This window comes from Aegilops tauschii, chromosome 6 (genome assembly GCF_002575655.3).
Source record: "Aegilops tauschii subsp. strangulata cultivar AL8/78 chromosome 6, Aet v6.0, whole genome shotgun sequence".
Taxonomy (NCBI): Eukaryota; Viridiplantae; Streptophyta; class Magnoliopsida; order Poales; family Poaceae; genus Aegilops; species Aegilops tauschii.
Genome location: NC_053040.3, coordinates 262,519,956 through 262,528,994, shown reverse-complemented (window position 1 = coordinate 262,528,994; position 9,039 = coordinate 262,519,956).

Sequence of the window (9,039 nt, the reverse complement as noted above, 5' to 3'; positions counted from 1 at the left end):
ACCCTCCGATTTATATAGACACCGGAGAGGGCCCGGGTTGTACAAAGTCGGTTTACAGAAAAAGGAAACTATACGACTAGCTGCCAAGCTTGCTATCTACGCCAAGGAGAGCCACATCCGGACACGAGGAAAGGCCTTCTATCTTATATCTTCATGGCCCATTAGTCCGGCCCATGTCACATAGCCCGACCATCCGAGGACCCCTTAATCCAGGACTCCCTCAATGGTAAATGGATTATCATAAAGCATAAACGACACCCTAGACTCACGAGGAAGGAATTTAAATCCTTTGACAAATGATTCAGTGAAAAGGTGGCATTGTTCGCACTTACCTGAAAGGTAGGGACCGAGATCGGCATTGTGAACATATTGCTAAAATTCCTCTTTAATACCCACACGCATCATATACTCATCGCAAGGCCATAAGCATGTTTTGGTGGTAGCATCTCAAGTAGAACTTTCACTTGGTTCAACATATGACCGGCGAGCGGAGCTGTCACTAGAAGATGCCCCCGAGGATCGCCTATTCAAACTACTTAGAACTCTGAGAATTCAACATGCAAGGTCATCTACAGCAGCACCAAGAGTAGCTAATTATTCAAAACATAGACCACTAAAACAAAAACTAATTGGACAAACGGTGGAGTCACATACCAAGCAATAATCCCCCGAAACAGTTTTGGAAATGGAGCTTCGAGCAAAGAGATCGAAATCCACGGGTTTGAGGACAAGAACACGGGAAAGAGAGCAATGGAGATTTTTTTCTCAAGGTAAGTGATGATGTGGTATGAAGAGATAAGTGAGGGGGGCCCACATGGGGGCCACAACCACCAGGGCGAGCCTGGGGGTCCTGACGCGCCCAGGTGGGTTGTGCCCACCTGGTGCACCTCCCTCTGATATTATTTGCACCAGAAATTCAGAAATATTAAAAAAATCGTATTAAATTTTCAGGGTATTCTGAGAACTTTTATTTTTGGGTCATTTTTTTATTGCACGGGAAATTCAGAAAACAGACAAAGCATGGCATTTTATTTTATTTAACTAATAAAAACAGAAAACAATAAGTAGGGTTGGAAGGTAGTGCTTACTAAATTCATCAACTTCATACTGCTAAAAAATGGTCCATTAATAAGGTTGATCAAGTCTTATTAACAACCACTTTCGATTAGCACGAAACCGAAGAACTTTCGTAAATCACTAAGTTACCTCAATGGGGATATGAGTTGCCCCAATAATAAGCATTTCATATTTCTTTTTGACAGTAGGTAGAGGTATTTGAAAACTTCCAATACTGATTGTCGGAGATTTTTCAATAACATTAATACCATTCACTTGGAATTGTTTCTTCGGAAAGTGCACCGTATGCTCATAACCATTGATATGAAAAGTGACCTTGCTTTTATTGCAATCAATAACAGTCCCTGCAGTATGCAAGAAGGGTCTACCAAGGATAATCGTCATGTTGTCATCATCGGGCATCTCAAGTATAACAAAGTCAGTCAAAATGGTAACATTAGCAGCAACAACGGGCACATCCTCACAGATACCGATAGGTATGGCAGTTGATTTGTCAGTCATTTGCAAAGGTATTTCAGTAGGTGTGAGTTTATTCAAATCAAGTCTTTTATATAAAGAGAAAGGCATAACACTAACACAAGCTCCTAAATCACACAAAGCAGTTTTCACATAATTCTTTTTGATAGAGCAAGGTATAGTTGGTATTTCCGGATCTCCATGTTTTTAGGTACTCCATCTTTAAAAGTATAATTAGCCAGCATAGTGGAGATTTCAGCTTCTGGTATTTTCCCTTATTTGTGATGATGTCTTTCATATACTTTGCATAAGGAGGCATTTTCAAGATATCAGTCAAGCGTGTACGCAAAAAGACTCGTCTCAGCATTTCAGCAAACCGTTCAAATTCTTCATCATCTTTCTTTTTAGTTGGGTGGAAAAGGCATAGGTTTTTGAACCCACGGTTCTCTTTCTTTACCGCGTTTCCTAGCAATGAAGTCTCTTTTATCATATCTTTTATTCTTAGGTTGTGGGTTATCAAGATCAACAGGTGGTTCTATCTCAACATCATTATCTGGTTCTTTTTCATTTGGTTGAGAGTATTCATGAACCTCATCATTATCTTTTTATTATTACTGGGTGAATGTTCATTACCAGATTGAGTTTCAGCATCTGAGATAGAAGTTTCATTATCATTATCAGGAGGTTTTTTTATTTCAGGTTCACTAGAAGTATGCAAAGTCCTATCATTTTTCTTTTTCTTTTTCTTTTTAGAAGGACTACATGCATCAGTGTTAGCTCTTTGTGAATCTTGTTCAATTCTTTTTGGGTGTCCCTCGGGATAAAGTAGTTCCTGAGTCATTTTACCTCCTCTAGTTGCAACTCTAACAACAAAGTCATGTATATTATTATTCATTTCATCAAGAAATTCTATTTGTGATTTAGCAACTTGTTCTAACTGAGTTTGAACCATAGAAGCATATTTTCCAACACCTCTAACATCATTTGTGAAAGTGCAACTATCCCTGGGTGGTTTTGGTAATTACTAACAACATATAGCTCATTGAACTAATGTTATTTCAAGATGATCCTTTCAGAAAGTTCAATGATTGGCATGGCATGGATTAGGAATGTGGACCCCTCAAAATGCCAAGGACACATATTGGCTCAAGCTTGTAACGCCCCGAGACCGACGCTTCAGAAGACTTCCATATTTTTCGTGATCACTGTGTGTTTCATTTGTGATTGCTCTTTTATTTTTTGCATTGCATCATGTCATCATGCCATCATGTCATTAATCTTTGCATCTCAACTCAACTAAATAAATTGCATGGATCTTCGATCCATTTAAATCGAGGGAAGGGTGACTTCTCTTTATAACATATCCTCCCAATCTTAGGGAGCTATAGTAAATATTCCATTAATTTGGAATTGACCATAACACACTTGCAAATTATTCCAATGCCTTTGTTAACTTAATTCTGGGTCTCCAACCTTGCCATATATTCTTTAATCATATTCCGGAGCTCCACCAAAAACCCGAACATTTTTGGACCTTCCCAAACCTCACTTCCTATTCAAATCATTTGAATTTAAATCAAACGAATTTGAATTTAAATCTTTCAATCATGCCACTTCTATTTTTCCTGGATCAAACGCATTTTTGTAAGTCCGGAAAAATAATCCCCATGCCCAAACTCCACTCCAATCTCTCTCGACATTTCTTCTAAAACTTTTGTTTCTTTGAAATAGAGAGATATTTAGAGAGAGAGAGAGAGAAGAGGGCCAGCCAAACCTCCCCAGCCGGCCATCTAGGCCCATCCGCAGCCCAGCTCCTCCATGGCCCAATGCCCTGCTCGCCCCAACTCTTAACCCTAGCGAGCATCTCCCCTCTCCCTCTCGTTCCCTCTGCCCGCCGCCACACACACACGCACGCATCAAGCTAGGAGCTCCCTGCGCCCGATCCCCTCCTTCTTCCTTGCTTCGCCAGGGAGAGGAGCGAGACCCCGCGTCTGCAGCCATCGTCCTCCGCGCCCAGCAGGAGCGTCGCGCCCTCATCCCGTTTCCCTCTACTTTGCCTCTCCGTTGCATGGCCCGGCGCCAGTGCCGCTGCTGCTTCGTTCCCGTGCCGCCATGGCCCTCCTCGCGTCTCCCTTCCTCGTCCCACACCCGAGCTCCTGGAGCCCGAGCCGTCCCCGAGCGCCTCCTCCTTGCTGCTTCGTCTGTCGCCGAGCAGGTGCTCCGCCGCCTCGACTCCTGGTCCGGCCGCCATCGGCCGCTCCCTCGCCGACCTCCTGCCTCGTCCTCGATCCCGCGCCGCTCGTCGCCAGAAGCCAGCAGGAGAAGCCCCGCCTCTGCTCGAGGGCCCCGCGACATCCTCTGCTGCAGCTCCACCGGCCAGCGACCTCACCTGAACCTCGCCAGCGAGCAGCCCGCCAGGACAGGCTAGTCCCGCTCGGAACCAACCTCCTCCACGCGCCAAGTCCCACCACGGCCATCACCTCCCTGACGCCCTTGCTACTGCTGCTAGACCACCTCGGTGACACCAGGGAGTGCCATGGCCTCCACCGAGACCCTTGGAATCATCAAGTCCGCCAAGTACCACAACATACGGCGCCCGAACGACTACCGCACCGAACGCCAAGTACAACTATGAACCCGAAGACCTCGGATGCATCAAGTTCCTCTACGACCCGTGTAGGACTACGTGATTTCACCAAGTACCCATCGGATGCGCCAAGTTCGACTACATGGACCACCAAGTTCCTCTACCGATGACTCTAACGACTACGAAACATGTACCACTAGCGTCGACCCGCGAAGACCCCGTGGACGTCAAGTTCCTTGTCGTGACCCCGAGCATAACATGAATGACTACTTCCTCTCCGACTTGTGAACCACTACTTCCACTACTTCCCTCAACGAACTTGATCCGTTTCAAAAGGCACGCTTCGAAGGTATAACCCGAGACGACGTCCGTGGAGCGAATGCTTTGTTGTATGAGATGCTCGCGTTTGCACCGTGTCCCAGTTGTGGCTTGCGCGTTCCTTGTTTCCATGCCACCGACATGTGGGACACCCGGTAATCGGGATCACCCCACCATCTTTTGCATGTTTCGCACATCCGCACACTTGCTCTTTTGCACCGGTATCTCAATGAGTTATCGGATCATCGGAAGGTTACCGTGGCACCATTTTCGTTATCGTTGGCGTGGCACCCTTTTCGTTCCACCACGGTAACAAATGCTTCATAACATGCTCATGTCCACGTTTTCATAAAATTGCTTAAACCTCGCATATGTCATCCGCATCATGATAACATTTAAAATGTTTAAAATTGTGTTTGCATTAAAATTGCTAAATGACATGAGGATTTTCCGGAATTATTGTTTGTTGTTCCGGCCTCATTTAAATTGCCTAGATAGTTAGTTTACTTATGCTTCACCTCTTGCCGTGTTAATCAACATTTAATATTGTTGGGTACATAACAGAGAGAACTAAACAATTGATGTGGTGTTTCGTCAATATGCAACTCGTTGCATATTGAGCTCCACTTAACTTGTAGTTTCGTTTGTGCACTTTGCCATGCCATGCCTCTTTAAACCGGACATGCATCATACTTGTTTGTGCATCATGCCATGTGTATGTGGTGGTAGTTTACTATGTTGTTTGTTTGTTTCCGGGTTGCTTCTCTCGTTAGCTTCGGTTTCGTTCCGGAGTTGTGAGGATTCGTTCGACTACGTCCGGTTGTCTACTTCATGGACTCGTTCTTCTTCCTTGCGGGATCTCAGGCAAGATGACCATACCCTCGAAATCACTTCTATCTTTGCTTGCTAGTTGTTCGCTCTATTGCTATGTCGCGCTACCTACCACTTGCTTATCAAGCCTCCCAAATTTCCTTGAACCTCTAACCTCTGTCACCCTTCCTAGCAAACCGTTGTTTGGCTATGTTACCCCTTTTGCTCAGCCCCTCTTATAGCGTTGCTAGGTGTAGGTGAAGATGAAGATTGCTCCATGTTGGATTATGTTTATGTTGGGATATCACAATATCTCTTATATTTTAATGCATCTATATACTTGGTAAAGGGTGGAAGGCTCGGCCTTATGCCTGGTGTTTTGTTCCACTCTTGCCGCCCTAGTTTCCGTCATACCGGTGTTATGTTCCTTGATTTTGCGTCCCTTACGCGGTTGGGTGATTTCTGGGACCCCCTTGACAGTTCGCTTTGAATAAAACTCCTCCAGCAAGGCCCAACCTTGGTTTTACATTTGCCTCACCTAGCCTTTTTCCCTTGGGAGTCGCGCTCCCGAGGGTCATCTTATTTTACCCCCCCGGGCCAGTGCTCCTCGGAGTGTTGGTCCAAACTAGAGCCACTTGCAGCGCCACCTCGGGGAAACTTGAGGGCTGGTTTTAGTTGTACGTAGTGTTCATCCGGTGTGTCCTGAGAACGAGGTACGTGCGACTCCTATCGGGACTGTCGACACATCGGGCGGCTTTGCTGGTCTTGTTTTACCATTGTCGAAATGTCTTGTAAACCGGGATTCTGAGACTGATCGGGTCTTCCTGGGAGAAGGTTTATCCTTCGTTGACCGTGAGAGCTTATAATGGGCTAAGTTGGGACACCCCTGCAGGGTATTATCTTTCGAAAGCCGTGCCCGCGGTTATGAGGCAGATGGGAATTTGTTAATGTCCTGTTGTAGAGAACTTGTCACTTGACTTAATTAAAATACATCAACCGTGTGTGTAGCCGTGATGGTCTCTTTTCGGCGGAGTCCGGGAAGTGAACACGGTTTTTGGGTTATGTTTGACGTAAGTAGGAGTTCAGGATCATTTCTTGATCATTACTAGTTGACGACCGTTCAGTTGCTCCTCTTCTCGCTCTTATTTGCGTATGTTAGCCACCATATATGCTTAGTGCTTGCTGCAGCTCCACCTCACTACCCCATCCTTTCCTATAAGCTTAAATAGTCTTGATCTCGCGGGTGTGAGATTGCTGAGTCCTCGTGACTCACAGATACTTCCAAAACAGTTGCAGGTGCCGACGATACCATTGCAGGTGACGCAACCGAGCTCAAGTGGGAGCTCGATGAAGCTCTTGTTCGTTGTGTTGTTTTGTTTCCTGTTGATCCGTAGAGGAGCCCAGTTGGGACGATCGGGGATCTAGCATTTGGGGTTATCTTATTTTCATTTGGATTTGACCGTAGTCGGTCTATATGTGGATTTTGGATGATGTATGAATTATATTTATGTATTGTGTGAAGTGGCGATTGTAAGCCAACTCTCGTTATCCCATTCTTATTCATTACATGGGATTGTGTGAAGATGACCCTTCTTGCGACAAAACCACAATGCGGTTATGCCTCTAAGTCGTGCCTCGACACGTGGGAGATATAGCCGCATCGTGGGCGTTACAAGTTGGTATCAGAGCCATCCCCGACTTAGGAGCCCCTTGCTTGATCGAATCACTGGCGTTGTTGAGTCTAGAACAAAAATGTTTTGAGTCTTAGGAGTATATATATCGGAGAGTAGGATTCTTTTTACTCCTCAGTCCCTTCGTCGCTCTGGTGAGGCCTCCTGACGTGGAAGTTTTGACTCTTCTCTCCTCAAATTTCACTAAAATTTCTTTTAGGATCACGCGGGTATCTTAGAATCGTTCTGATGGTTTTGTGACGAGAACATTGTTCTTGTGCCTCCTGACATTTAGGGGTTGTGGCAGTGTCCTGGGGAGTTGAGCTCCAAGGTGTTGTCGTCACAATTTTATCATTGCAGTTCTGGAATACCTGAGTTTCGCCGACATCAAAAATCTCTTTTTTGCAGTTGTTGGTGAGATCACCTCGATGCCACCTAGTACTGGGGCGGGAGTTCGGGAGTATTGCCATAACTCGTATAACGGATGCTTTTCGAAGGTTGAGGTAAACGATTTCCGAAGATTTCTTGGTTATGTGTTGCCGGATGGATACAGCTGGATCTAGGTATTGTTAGTTTGGGTGATATATTTTGTGTCCCATGTATCCCAACACCTGATTGCATAACCAGAAAGTTTCGGGAGTTTATAAGTGGGAATTCAAGTAGCTCCTAGGATATCTTTCCGACAGATGCATGATATGAGATTGTTGTTCGACGTCTAGTGGTCTGCCTTTCCACGGTTGGTTTTACAGTGGTCTCATAGTGTCTTAAAGAGTCCTTGGCTATGCCGACTCGGGGACGCTTCGTATGTCATGTGCACTGCCTTGTACATGATGGTGCTGTACGATCGAGCCCGTGTGGGCCCCAGCACGAAAACTTCGGACGAAATCTCTATCATATGTTTGTTCCGGCTTATTCTGCAAGCCAATCCTTTGTTTTGTTTTGTTTTGTGGTATTCGAGTTGCTTCGAAGTCAAATGTTGATTCCATACCTTATTCTAAGTGGTGTTCTCATACTTCTATGTGAATACCAATCCTTCTTGATCATCGAGATTGTCATCCCAATTCTTTCCAACCGGCGTGCTTCTCTTCAAGTGCATCCAGTCATCCCAACATTCGAAAGATCAATTCTAAGTTTTTCTCAACGGTATCCGTTCCATCTACCCAAGTTGCCTTTGTTTTCCCGCCCTCCCACCCTTTTTCTTCAAGGACTCAGATTTCTTAATCAAGTATCCATCTTATAGATGGGAAGTCTCTCCATTCTTTTCCGTCAATGTTCTTATCCGGTGATTTCCCATGAAGATACTAACGGAGCTTCAAGTTTATCATTCTTTGTTCTCTTATCTTCCTCGGTGGTTTCAATGCAAGCTTTCGGTGTTGATCGTATCCTTTCATCGTTTCAAATGTTTTCTCATGCCGTTGCACCTCTTAATCTTTCACCTCTTGCTAGTCATGTTTATCTGGAGTGCTGAAGGTATCCCAGAGGATTCATGTTTCTATTCGTAATCCTTTCAAGCTATTTCGAGGTCTTACTTTATTCAAGCCATTTAATTCAACCGGTGCAATCTTTCTTTTAGATCGTTCAAGGTGCATCTGTTGAGTGGGCCCTAACCCACAGGTCTTTTCCCAGGATCTTACCTGACTCTTCTAATTTTTCCGGAGTTATTCTCAAATTCATTGCAAAGTTTGACGTAAGAATGAATTATCATTAGTCAAATGTCTTTCCCCAAGATCTTTCAAATTCTTTTCATTGTTGGTTCAATCTTTCTAATTTTCATTCCGGAGTGCCTCAACAATTCATGGTGGTGTTTCTCATCATCATTCTCAACATTTGAAGACCGAAGAAGAATTTCTCTTGAATCTTGGTCCGTTCTCTTGAAGATTCATGGTTCTTACTTGTTGCCATCCTCTCAAATTGTTTCCAATCGCGTAATTCTTTTCTTACCCATCCAGAGCATTTCAGAGTTGTTTTCATTTCTTGATCATCCAAAGGCCATCATTTCAGAAGATTTCTTCGTTCTAAGTTTTCAGCTTCGTTCTCCAATTATTCTAAATTGATGTGTCTGCGTTCATCTCCATATTCTTAACGGTGCATCGCTCAAGTATCCTCTAGTCAATTCATGAT